This window comes from Hesperophylax consimilis, chromosome 10 (assembly GCF_061612785.1).
Source record: "Hesperophylax consimilis isolate HC1 chromosome 10, BYU_Hcon_1.0, whole genome shotgun sequence".
Classification (NCBI taxonomy): Eukaryota; Metazoa; Arthropoda; class Insecta; order Trichoptera; family Limnephilidae; genus Hesperophylax; species Hesperophylax consimilis.
In genome coordinates, this window is record NC_142845.1 from 23,092,659 (window position 1) to 23,107,305 (window position 14,647).

Below are 14,647 nucleotides of genomic sequence, written 5' to 3' on the forward strand. Positions count from 1 at the left end.
AGATCATGTCAAGTGGTTCGCTTGGTTTTAGCGACCTAGCTGGGGTGCCTGGGTTCCTGGGGTGAGGATTGTCCAGAATTTGACGGTGGATGGGTACGTCCACCAACAGGTCGGATGAGGTAGACCCTTTGACCTCTCTAGCCGGACTCTCGACGCATCGCCTTACACCAAAGTGCATGTAGAATGGATACAAATGTCCGTCACTCCTGGGCCTTGATTCTCGACGAGACTCAAGAATAAGAATGTCGACCAATGAATGTTCTTTCAACGGCGATTGGGAGTGGCTTGGATTGGAAAATCGATTCGACGTTCTCTCCTTCTTTTCCATAAAGAGTCCCTCCACACAGCATCCCTAAAGAGGACATATAAAAGATGATAATTTTTTTTTTTCGGTATTCCTGGAACCGTATAATCTAAAGTAAACTTGATTGCAAAAGTAAATAACCGTAAAATAAAACTTTTGATAACATTATTTGACGGTAGTTTCCAATTGGAACATTTGAGTAACAATTTGATATTTGCCTTCTTCAAATCATCGATGTATGAACCACTTACTAGTCAATGGTTCAAATCTTATATTTTAAAAGTATATTGAGGCGAAAAAAATAATTAGTTCAGGTACTCAAGAAAAGACAGAAGTGACAAAGTTCAAAGAGAAAAGCATTTTAATATTTGATAAAAGATATCAAAATGTTCATAGTAACATTAATAATAATTATTATCATATATTGCTGTGCTGCAATTCTCTGACACCGCTTAACAGCTAAATTAGATTTAATAATAAAGATTATTAATTTATTGCTCTTTATTCTTTGAACGAAAATTTACAAGCATTTATCAGCTGTTTTTGATAGGAAAAATTCAAAGATTAAAAACAAGTGTTTTCTATTAAAAAGTTTTTTTTTTTTTTTAAAAGTCAATAGGTATCCCAAGAAAATAAAAATCGGATAAGTTTATCCCAGAAATTATCTGGGTTACAAACCAATTCGTTAAAAGTTATGATCATTCAAAAAGGAATCTGCCAAAATATCATTTACGTTTCAAGATAATATTGTGAGTTCTGAATTTGAAATATGAGATCGACAAAAATGTTTAATAATTAGGTCCCAATGGTCGAGTGGTTTAGACGCTATCCCGGTAAGAAAAGAGATCCTGGGTTCGATTCCTAGTTCAGAAAGTTACCTTTTTTTAATTTCCTGTGTCTTGATCTGTTTCATGTTTCATCTTCTTTTTCAATGATAATTAACTTTGTTTATAATCATTATTTTACTTGTGCTTTAACTAACTAATAACATTCGCCCACCGAATTTCTAATTGGTATATTTTTGTCTATTCTCAGAAATAATTAATTAAATTATTGGAAGTGATGACACAAGTAAATTTATAATTATTGAAGAAGTTCACCTATTTATCGATCTAATCTCAAAGGTCGGTAATCAGTAGACCAGTTTTAATAATTAAGTTATATGTACCTACCTAGTCATATATATTTTTAAATATTCGCATTCAAGTATAAAGATTATTTATCAATAAAATTCGGAAAAGTTAATCCGAATTAAGGAGATTATTTTTTTATTACATTTAATATGACCAAATAAATATTTTTTACCTTGCAACCGATTTGTATATTTAGAGAACGAGCAACATTTTTGTATCGTTACGTAACAAAGAATGGTGTTACACAAAGTAGAAAATCGAACTTTATCCAATACTCTATGAGTAGTCTTACTGTGTTCACGTGTTAAGTTATCAGCAATGTAAGCCAGTTGCTTTCAAATATTAATCTTTCTTAGTAACTAAAACAAAATGTAACAATTATTTTAAAAGCAATAATTACTAGCCTGAAACACTCATCCACATTGAAAAATCTCCTTATAAAAGATACATGACGCCAACGGGACTTGAACCCGTGTCCTTTCGATTTCCGGTCGACAGCTCTGACCAATGAGCTATGGCGGCTTATCTCTTATCCGCGAAATAATTCAAAATATACTAGTGTTTCATTCAACAATTACTGCTTGTTACATTTTTTCACCTGAAACAACTAACTTTATTGTTATATGAAAAAGGCATTGTAAGTGCTAACTCTCTCACTAGATGGCGCCGAGACAAATTGTCTACATTTTTTGGTGAAGATACTAGAACTTGTCAAATATTAATTATTATTTTTTGAGTTGAGTTTGAGAAATGAGTTTTTCACTGGTTTTATACCTAATTAATGTACACGGAGAAAACTTATTGATAAAATGTTGTTAATTTATTGAAAATCTATTGAAATTCGTTGAAATTTATTGAAATTCGTGTTCCCATTGAAAACGGGACTGCAGGCCTTTAAAAGATAACAGATTTTCTAAAATGCTATCAGTGATGTGACGAATGTCTTATGAGGATTTCAGAACACGTGTTCATAAAAATATTGATATTTTCGAATTTCGTCGTTATATTTATTAAGTTAAGCGCAGCTGCAAGAATACGTGTTCCGATGTGTTAAGAATTTACTGATATTTTATTCGGAAATGGCGTACTATCGGGTTTTTAACATGTTCTTAATAAATAAGCAGTAGGTATTCATTTTTCTCCGTGTAGGTCCGTTTTTTAGTATATTTATTTTAATAACATTTTTCAATGAGTTCAAAAATCTTGGTCTATTATTTTTTAAAGTCACATGGTAGAATGTGACTGCTGTGCTTAATTGCTAGAACCCAGATTATATAACAACCGAATAATTCAATGTTTAGTTTTGACACGTGTAATGGATTAATTTAAATGTACCTGCGCGCTCCGCACGCTTGTTTACATTGATTATATCGAGGCCGCTCGCAATCGCCGTCGAAAGTACATAGGTCGAAATTCTTATTCTTGAGCATCGTCGATGGTATATACATACTTACACACACCAAACGTAAAAAGTTATTCCACTCGAATAGCGAGTTCGAGTGGGTCGAACCACTTACTCTTTACCAGCAATCCGGAGGTCGCGGGTTCAAATCCCGTAAATTTAATTTTATTAATTTATTCATTTAAAATAATATAAAGTGTATTTGCGGCACGTTCCAGAGTGAAAGATACTCTCACCATCGTCCTGGTATAAGACCACTATTCAGAATTGAATCTTTGCTTGAAATCGATTTAGCCGTATGTGGTAACCAGATCTGAATAGTCAGGTTACGAAATACCTAAAGGATATTTAGCACCCTTCAACCTCACCCCATCTCCTTTTCCTCCTCACTCCCTTCAACATCACCCCAATTGCGGGTGCCATAGTCTCACTGGCTCCAGACGGTTGGGTGCAGTTGGGAATCTGATAGTATTATTGTCCCAGCGTCTGGACGATGTAGGACCTCTGATTGGTCAAATTAAAATTGTCTGTTTCGGGTAACTTGAATATTAAGACACGATTCCATACTAAAATAGGATCGCCTCATAATAATACGAGATTTCTTCAAAAGCATCGTTTCTGCTCACATAATTTTTGGATAATATCGAAGAAAATATGTTTTAGAAAGTTCATAATCCATTGGATTAATTACATTACAATGAAAATTCTCCACAGTTACGTGATTATGTTTGACGTTTATAAAAATTCACGCGTTTCTTCAAGATGGCCGACAGAGCGCACCTCTGGCGGTTTAAAAACGAACCAAATGCCTGGCGCGAATATTTAAATATGCAGCTCACAATACTTGACTACTTACCATTAACAAGCGTTTTATAAGAAGATTTCTTCTGGAAGCTTATCACTTTGTAATGGCATTTATCATTATTATTTATATATTTTTTTCTTATTAATTATATCTGATTTTATATTGGCATGTTTTCTAATTTCTAAAATTTCAAAATTATTTATTTACGATGCTTTATATCCTGAGTGAAGTATTTTAAGACCTGAATTTTTATCGAAAGTGTGATCATTATTCAAAAGATTATTTGCAAACTCAGATTCACTATTTCCATTTATAGCCCTGCGATATTCTTTAGTTCTGACTTCAAAGTTTCTATTGGTTTTACCTTTGTAAAAGAAATTAAAATCATCTCAATTGAGTTTTTAAACTCCTGATTTTTTTGTTTGAATTTTGCTATCTTTATTATTAAGAATATATTTCTTCATTGTTATTAGTGTAAAACGCCAGTTGAATGGTACCAGGATAGTTTATATATATAATTTTAGAAGTATCGTTATCCACAAACAGAATTCTACGCCATTGTTTATTTCTATCTTTAGAAAGACCGTTTGAAGAGAATGTGTTTAATTTTTTTATTTAGTATTTCAACTATCAATTTATTAGAATAACCGTTATTAAATGCTATTTGTCTTATGAATATATTGTTTTATGGTTATTTGCTATTTGTTTTTTTCAGGTCTTAAAATTCTTCACTATAAATAATTTTGAAATTTTAGAAATGAGGAAACATATTAATATAAAAGCAGATATAATTAACAAGAATTTTTTTATAAACTCTCTTTTAAATATTTTCCCACTCAACTGGTCTTTCCCGTCTAACGATATTGTAATTCCTAATTATTATAAACCCAGCCTACTCTTACCCCTCCCCCCTCCTTCCACTTCTTCTTTCCCAATTGCAATCTATATTTAATTTTTGACTTCGGTGTATACACAATAAAATGTAAACATTTTATTTATTTATTTATTGGACAATTTGCATAGCGCCGCTTTTGTGAGATATCACCTCAGGGGCGCTATATTGTAATAATCTACCTTTATATATAGATTTTTACTCTCCTGATGAAGGTGTATATATAATCTAACTTTAAACTTTATTACATACAGTAACAGTTGTAGGTAAAGAATTACCACCAGTTTGAGTAAAATTAACACATTTTAATAACCGACTGCTAATGTCATCGCACAATTACCCTCCTTTTATTCATAAACACGGGTACAATTAATCAATATGTAATAATCTATTATTTAAGTCAACTTTGTTAAAACTATCTTTAATTGTGACAAACTAAACGATATTGATTCCACTTATAGACATTGACGGTTGTAACACATATTCAAGCACTGCAAGTCTCCTATGAGCTAATTATATTAGGTACGATAACAGTTAATATCAGTTGTAGACATGTAGTCAATAATAGTGTTTCATTTGAAATAATCCATCACAAATACATAAAATTTCATTTATTCAAACAACTGTCATTCTTATTATGCGTAAATTTAGCATGTTATTATTAATTAACTCCTTCCTGTTCCGTGTTTTAACAATATATATATACCTACTCACCCTCTCTCTGTGAATGTTCTAATATCTATCTATTAAATGTAACTGTTGTTAATATCACTCAAAATGGGCGAAGCCCAATGAAGAGCCGCCCGCAGGGCCTAGCAGAAAAAAACCCGCGGAGCGGGTTTTTAACTGCTAGTTGAATAATTATTATAAAAAATCGATAACATAGTATATTAGAAAATTATGTTTTTTTCTGTTTTATATAATTTTGTTCTGTTAATCCTGTCCATATCGGTAACTGGAAAACTAAACACAAGTTCAACACACCTTTAAAAAATGATACAAAGTCATGAAAAGTGATGAAATAAAAACTAGGGTAAATAAATTACGTAGATTAGGTTATTAATTTTCCATCGCTTTTAATAACTTCATATCACTTTTTAAAGCTGTGTTGAATTTGCATTGTATTGAGTTATCATGAGATTAAAGAGATTAATAAATAAATTATTTCTACTTATGTACTTTAAAAAGTCCAGAAGATTTTGTTTGCGTCTTTACAGGTATCCTATCTTTTTATATCTTGGGCATAACCACTTACCATTTACCATTCCTTAGAGACCCGTAAAATTATTTGTAATCCGGTTAAAACGGGATTGCAGGCCGAAAAAAATAAAATAACAGGTTTCCGTTTAAACTTTTAGTAAATGACGAAAATAATAGAACGGTAGGTTTCCTTTTTAAACTTTTAGTAAATGGCGAATGCAATGTCACGATGTCGGAACACGTGTTCATAAAAATTATAATATTTGCAACTTTAAAATAAAATAAAACAGTTTTTTTTTAAAATCATTTATACCATTTTAGACGAATAAAAAAACCGCCATCTAGGAAAGTACTAAAAAACTAATGAAATTAAAACTCACACCATCTGTTGAACACGATGGTTACTAATTATTACAATCACTGATGAAACAAAATTATTTACACTTTCTGTTCCACAGTTGCGTTGCTATCTGGACTACGTTTCAGAAAATATTAAAATCATTACATAAAATATTCAAAATTGATTTGAAAAATCACAGTAAAAAATTATTCCTCTTTCATTGATATCTTTACCGATGACTGAACAAGTGTTTTCGCTTTGAAAAATAACGTTATGCTTATTTTTATCGTTATCCAAAAACACAGTGTTGAAAATAATAATATCAAAAATATAACAAACAATACGTCGAGCATGTAATATTGAATAAATGACAGATTCAAAGCGGGAGACCTTAAAAATGGTGCTCCCTTATTTCTAATAACATACTCTATCCAAAAAATCATCGTATCGATCGGTGAATTTTGCCGATCACGAAATCTGACTGAAAAATTTTGAGACGTTTTGTAAAATTTGGGATCTGTTAGAATTGCATTTAATGATTTCCTCAATTCTGCTTCGGTGAATGTAGAGAATTTGAGCTTTAGACCGAGGCCTCTGTCTTGAATTTTTTTCAAGTTGACAAATTGGTCACCGTAGAATGGAAATCCTAGAATTGGTACACCATGGTGGATAGCTTCCTGCGTGCTAAAGAGACCACCGTGCGTTATGATAGCTCTGATATTTGGATGAGCTGAAAAAATTTCATAAGATTAGGTATTAGTTATTAGGTATTAGTAATGATGCTTAAAGTATTATGTATTTGGTATGCTTTGAAAACATCATAATCTTGCTGGGGGTATTTTACCCAACGTGTTTATATTGCGATATTTTACTCGTGATGTGCTAAGTATTTGACCGGTCTTAAAAACTTGAATTCTATATAAAATAAACTTATATTAAAAAAAATATATGTATATATATATTATATTTATATATTACACATAACATAATATTATAACATTGAATCTAAATAAGAATCGTGGCTCCCTTATCAGGCACAAGAGCTCCTCTTTTCTGATAAGGTATATACATGACCAATTATGTACCTAAATATTATATTTTGCAAAATATGTATGTATTAATGTAACTATGATCTATATTAAAATAATTAAAAAAATATATATCACAATATATTTACCTAAATAAAATATTTACATTAATTTGCTGGCAGAATGGAGATATAAATTATAGTATATATTAATATAGCAGTTGAGCAGTATTTTTAAATTCTGTTTTTGTAAGCTAGTTACATTTACAGTACGCAAGTAGATCTTATTTTTAAAAGCTAGTTAAAATCAGATTGAAAATATTAATCATCCTTTCTAGTTCACGAGACCGTTGAAAACATTGAACATGTATTTTTTTCTTCATTGCAAGCCATTAAAAATGTATAAATATTACTGTGCTCAATAATACAAACGTACCTAGTATATCATTTTGCGGTAGCCATTTTCCAATCATAACATTGTCCGGCTTTCCAGAGAGGTTTTCATCTTCCCACTTCCAAATAACGCGTTGTTTTATTTTTTTGAAGACCCTCAAAAACACCTCAACTTTTTCTCTTGGCATTTCCTTACTTTGAACATTCGAGCCAAAGCTAAAAAAAGACAGCGCCATCTGGTGATTCGTCCAGAAAATTTTGAAGATCCTGTTACAAACAATTAATTATATTAATTAAAAGTAGAGAAATGAGATACTCCGATATAATCACAAAGAAAATTAATTAATTTAGATTGCCCTTTAAAGCAATATACTTGTTTCGCAATTCTCTCTCTTGAAACTAATATTTAGATAAACGTTGTTTTAACAAGAAAGAATTTATCGGAGACCGGCGAAGTGCCCACCTATCAAGAAGTTTTTAATATCAATCTCGTTTATATTTTGTACGAAATATCGTGGAAATAATTCGCGTGATTGCATTTAATACTAGCGATGAGTCCACAAAATGATGAATGACCCCACTTTTACTAAGTTGTTCGTAAAATGGAAACTTTCCGAAAAATTTTAGAATAATAATGGAAGATTTTTTAGAAAAATACAACACTTTTAGGATAATGAAACAATAAATCACAATATATTAACAAGCCAAATAACTTTTTTTATATAAAGACCTAATTTTAATGACTTTGAGAGTTTACTCACTATTGGTAATGGTTTAGGTTTTTTAATATGGAAGCCGCCAATTTCAACAATTCCCGGAACATATGGTCTAACTTCGTCGTAGCTAAAGTGAGTATTCATAAATATGACCGACATGTTCTTTCCAATATCTCCAACGAGCGGCAGTGGTCCCGGCAAGTGTTTGAAATGCTTTTCAGCCAATTCCTGGTATTTCTTCAACATGTCATTCCTCATAACAATATCGTAGATAGTTGTATATACATTTTCCATTTTTTGCAAGACACTCATTTCCTTTCCAAAATGTACGTATTCGTGCGTCATGTAAGAAAGGATTAATGGATTTCCGTTGAAGTAACCAACCGCGTTTGAAAATCCATTGGCATGAATTCCAACAATTGGAGCCTTGTACTTGTGAGCAAACATATAGAAAGATTCCTGGTAGAATACTTGAGCCAAAATCAGATCGTAGTGCGAATTATCGTTGATGATGAAGTCTTGGAGGCTTGGCGAATTGAAAGCTGCTTCGGATGTAAACAGGACTCCATGGTAAGCAAAATTCAATATTTTTACCGGCGTCATATTTTCGTCAGAATCATTAAGGCTTGATTTCTCTGAAAATTACAATATTTGGTGTTCCTTTTGAAAATTAAATATTCGGTGTACTTCACTAAGATTTACATTAAGTGTCTTCTTAATCCTTAGTTTGTATATATTATTTTATTTGAAATACATACGTATGACAGATTTACAGAAGAAAAACATATGGTAACTACCCAATTCAATAGAGAAACACGTTTCTCGTGTTTGAATTGTGGAGTAGTGCCACTTCAGTAAACATAAGGTAAGGAAAAGAAAGTTCTTATTTATAAAGTAAGAAATAAACAAATTTATATAGCATGATCACAAAAGCATAGATAGCAGAAATAATATATATAATAACAGTTACTAAATTAGATAAACAGTAAATGTAAATAAATTTAAGAATATGAATGTAGTAAAATAATATTATCATATTTCGATTAATAATTAGGTGGTAAGTACATGGAGTTATTCTATTCAGTTGGAATAAAGCATACCTGATAATATTGCAAGATAAGGTAAATAATAAATTGCGACAATTGGATGCTGATATAATATTTCAATAGGATGTGTTTAAAAAAGAAAAAAATATATTTTGGATATATATTTGTTTGTTGTTAATCAATGGTGAAATTAAATAATGAATTATATACTAAGTTTTTAATTTTAAATTTTGCATTTTATCAATTACTACTAACGTGTACATGTAATCAATATATACGTAAACATTCGTTCACATTCGTATTTATTCGTACACAACGACTTTTTTTTAAATTTTCAAATAAGGTAGTTTAGTGCAAAACTTCTCAAATTACAATGTTTCCCATTATTTGACAATTGTGTTTAAGGATACAATTCAGTCATTAGACAGTTTTTTGAAACATAATCTGGATTTTAAGCTCGAGTTTTGGGGTGCTGATAATGAAGCCGAGTTTGGCGATCTAGGATGTTTTGGTTTTGCCGACAAAAATGGTTGGTAATCGAGTTTTAGCTACGAATTAACACGAAATTATTTATTTTTTATTATTACTCAAAACTTTTAACTTTGGCAAAAATTATGTTGCTCCTAAAATACAATAAATAACTCTAGGCTGAATTATTATTATTATGTTTACATTTATATGATTTGTGTAGTTTCTAAATATATTTTTTTCTTATTTGATTACCAACGACATTACTTGCCTAATTATTTGATTACCAATGACATTAATTACCTTATTATTTGATTACCAATGACATTAATTATATAATTATTTGATTACCAATGACATTACTTACCTAATTATTTGATTACCAATGACATTACTTAACTTATTATTATTTGAACTATCCCCTAATTAGTTTTGAAACATCCTTTTTTAGAATGGACTAGACTAATTTACCAACAGTTCTACAAAATAATAATAACGAAAACAATTTGCTTGGATTCTTACCATATTCCCAAACCATTTTCTTGTTCACTTTGATATGTTTATAATTCGGGTTAGTAATATTTTCAGCATAGGCTGCAATTACTGTTACTTGGTGGTCTCTATTGATCAATTCTTCCAAAATATGTTTCATGCCGATGTAATGCGACCTCCCCGAGAATGGGATCACAGCCAAAATCCTTGATCCATCTGACTGCTGCACAATAAGCATCATAAACGCTAGAAAGGTGACCTTTATCATCTGTAAATGCAATAAAAAGTAATTATTACAACATCGCTTGCCATCAGTGTATTTTTGCCCTATTTTTTTATTCTTGAAGCAAGAATATGAGCACGAAAAGAATTTTTATTTTATTTTGTTTTGACATTTAAATTTTTGTTGAATTTTCTACAACGTTTTCGTTTATGTGACGTAACACCATATGTAGGCAGTCCCCGTTTCCGATGAGAGATGCGTTAGAAAACAGTAGCGGTATCTACGTCATAGTGAAATTGAGACTAGGGAAGATAGAGAGGAAGAGAGAGAGAGAGAGGAAGGAAGGAAGGAACTATTTTGGAGCGATTCTAAAATCAATAAATATTTTAGAAAATGTTAAAAATGAAGATGTCTAAGTGAGAAAGTGAATCAGAAATATTATCTTTAAATATGCCAGAAAGACAGTATGTAGGTATTGCAGGCCCGGAAAAACTTATTATCATACTATCGTACTATTTGTTCTTAGTACCTTTACCAATCTTTCACTGGATATTTACTAATAGATAATACTAATAGACGTTCTTATATTTATCGTCCTTCAGTAAACATACTGATTTTGGCTGTCGGTGCATTTGTAAGTCAGTAACTAATGTGAAATATTCTTGCGTAAAGCGTAACATCATCATATGTTATTAATGTATGGAAAATTGTTGTTTTTTAGTTGTGTAAAATTTTAAACACGTTTGTTAGCAAGTAATGGGTTAGTGCATGCCACTATTTAATCAAAATGGTCGACATGTTTCGAAACCTATGGCTTCTTAGTCAGGATAAACGTAAATCTTTATATTTATTTATAAGATTCTTCATTTGAAACACGTTTTTGTTTTGTTTTATTTTAAAACATTCTAAGATGAATTAATAGAGTGAAGATACGTTATTAAGACAACTCGCGTGGCTTCAGTGAACTAGGTCCAGAGAACATTCTCAACAGCCCGTTGATATGCATATTAATATACCAATACCAACCTGATTTAATAATTTCAAATATTTTTGCTGATAAATTAATCTAAAAATGTACCTTTAGAAATTAAGCTAACGAAAGAATGAACCTAATGTCAAAATTAAATATAATAAAAACACATAAATTTGTTTTTGACCACTATAGTTTTATTTTCACTCTACCGGTTTCGGAAGATCCCTTCCTTCGTCAGGAGAATATTTAAAACTGTTTTAAATATTCTCCTGACGAAGGAAGGGATCTTCCGAAACCGGTAGAGTGAAAATAAAACTATCGTGGTCAAAAACAAATTTATGTGTTTTTATTATAAATTATGATGAGCCACAAAGTGAATGCTTTTTACAATTACGTCAAAATTAAATATTCGTGACCTAGCCTGCCTCGACAGAGCATATTCTTAGTGAGACAGGCATAGTAAAAATATGTATAAACCTAACTTATATATACCTAATAAATAAATATTCTTGTTACACTATCTTTTTCTTGATCGGTTCAACAATTTGTATGATAATGACGTGTCTTGTATTTATATGGTTTCATTGGATACTCCAGTTTGAAAGGTAGTTTTTGACATCTTCTTCTTGTGACAATTATTCCGGTCATGATGACATTTTTAGGATAGTTACATTAGTGAGGTAGGAATAGTGCAGGATTTAATTAACTGAGACCTTATATCCATCAAGTCTCTGCGGATACCTGCTCCCATATATACTGCGTGAACAACTAAATCCATACGAAACATGAAACAGAGCAAGACACAGAAAATAAATAAAATTTGATATACACGATAATGACATAACAAAATCGGATCACAATGGCCGATTGGTTACAGGCGTTGTCCTGCAAGAATAGAGATCCTGGGTTCGATTTCTAGTTGCGACAGTTCTGCAGAGTAATTATTATTACTTTCCAATGCCTTCGGTAGGCAATACAGCTGTCCCGCGAATAGTAATTACAAAGTAGAAATTAACTTTTAATAGCAATATTATATACAAAAAACTTAAACTAATAATAAATCCACTATTTTTCGTAAACACAAACTACCAAAATAGCATATTCAGATACAAAATTGACATCAGTTTTACCTTTGTTGTGTTGTGTCGAGATCAAAAATAAATATTACACAAAACGAGCACAAAGCGTTTTTGATTTTGAACCAGGAGACTTATGCAACTGTTATCTCAATGATTACTTATACGTAGTAGTAACACCGTAAGTAATGATTACTTTTACGTATCTACATGTCATGTACATATAATAATTCCATCAAACCAGATAGGTAAATACTGTGACTTGGCGAAACAAAAGTAATGTTGAACTTTTCTTAACTAATTACCTATTTTCCTCAGTGAAGAGAGAATTTTCCGATTTTTTTTATGAATTGTTTATGATGTTTGCCCAATGAATAATCCAACAGTTATTACAACTAGTTAATACAAATTTAATTTCAAATTATATTTATAATCAAAAACTAGTCTCGCAGTGGTAAAATCACCAAAAACTGAGGAAATGTAAAAAAATTCGAGGTTTTTTGGATTTTTGACAATGTTGCGATTGGCGTTCGAGGTTGAAAATTTGGATTATTCATTAGAGCAACATGATAAAAAAACTCACCAAAAAATCAGAACTAGCGGAATCTGACGCAAGTTCTGATGTACGTGGTTACCGAACCTTAATTAAGAGGTTGTCATTGAACAGTTGAAAATGTGTAAGGCATAATGTTAATTTTAATATTATACACATTTCTATTAATGTAAAATTATCCGTTTTCCTGTTAAAATGGGACTGCGGGCCTATAACGAAAGAATTAAAAGAGTTCGTAATAAAGTATCTGTCAAATGCAGGAAGGATGCGGAAGGCGGAACACATGTTCATACAAATACTGAGATTGAAACTGACACGCGTATATTGTAGCATGCCGTCATGATATATATTCCGAAAAGAACAGGTGTTCTCGATATATTCTGAATGACTAATATTTCATCAGGAACGTAGCATGCTGTCACTTTTTTAACAGGATCGTTTTTCTCCGTATGTATGTGAATTATTTCACAATAATAAATAGCACACACTGTCAGTATTGCCCTGTTGAATAATCACTATTGAGATCCGAAAAATTGCTTGGAATGACTGCTCACAACATATCCCAATTATACCGTAATTCCAATGGCTTCGTGGAATAGGGATTCTCGTTAATTCACTTTTAAAAAACATCGTACACTCATATTACAATGTTCGATAACTTGTGTTGCAAATGACATTACGAGCAGAAAATTGTAATGTTGTTTGCCTAGAAATTCAATTCCTGCAATCGAAGTGTTTTTCTGCCCTACCGATTATCGCGTCCATGTTTCCTGAAGGTTATTAATTATTACTTTTCTCGTTTAACCATTTTAATAATAATTATACGGAGATAAATTACTGATATTTTTTTTTGCTAATTTATTAAGACTCTCTATAAATTATCCGTAATCCGGTTAAAAACAGGATTTAAAGCCCTTACCGCATGAACTGATAGGTTTCCAATTTTTTTTGTTAAATACGTACGTTTTATCACGGTGTCGGAACACGTTTTGATAAAAATCATAATATTTCAGCATTTCGTCATTGTATGTGAACACGTGTTCTGATATGTAAGGAATTTATTAAAATTCTATCAGGGAACGGCCTGCAATCCCGTTTTCAACCGGATTACTAATAATTAAAGAGATTTTTAATAAATTAGCAATACTTACTCATTCCTCCATGTATTAATTATGAATAAATTGACAATGAGATTATTTTTATTTTCTTTTAAAATTCATATTTTTTCCGAGTTAATAGTAAATAATATTTTTCTCATTGACTTCTGTCTTAGCTTGAAGTAATATTATGCATGTATCACGTGTGACAGTCTGGGCCATAAACTTCAAAAAAAAATCTTATCGCCTGACTGCTTGACAATTATTACACTGTACTGTGCTAGAAGTATTATAGTTTATAGAAATTTATTTGTATGAAGAAAATATATATTTCATGAGTTTATTTGATTAATTTAAAGGTTTTAAAGTGTAGAATCGTGAGTATATTATACAGCTATTCCACAAACGCTTGCCTGTTTCGGATTTTCTTACAATTCTTCTAGTTCTGGTCGGGGATCACTGAACTTCAAAATCCTTAGCCTTCACTGACAATAAACCAGTAGTTTA

General features: G+C 31.0%; 1 protein-coding gene and 1 pseudogene across 1 annotated transcript in view; one reads left to right on the plus strand and one right to left on the minus strand.

Moving 5' to 3' along the window:
- The window catches only part of LOC149420470 (uncharacterized), a 744,323-nt gene that overhangs the window by 480,043 nt on the left and 249,633 nt on the right, over positions 1-14,647 (plus strand). The gene's annotated exons all lie outside the window — the stretch shown is intronic.
- On the minus strand, positions 6,283-8,815 carry LOC149420476 (UDP-glycosyltransferase UGT5 pseudogene; annotated as a pseudogene).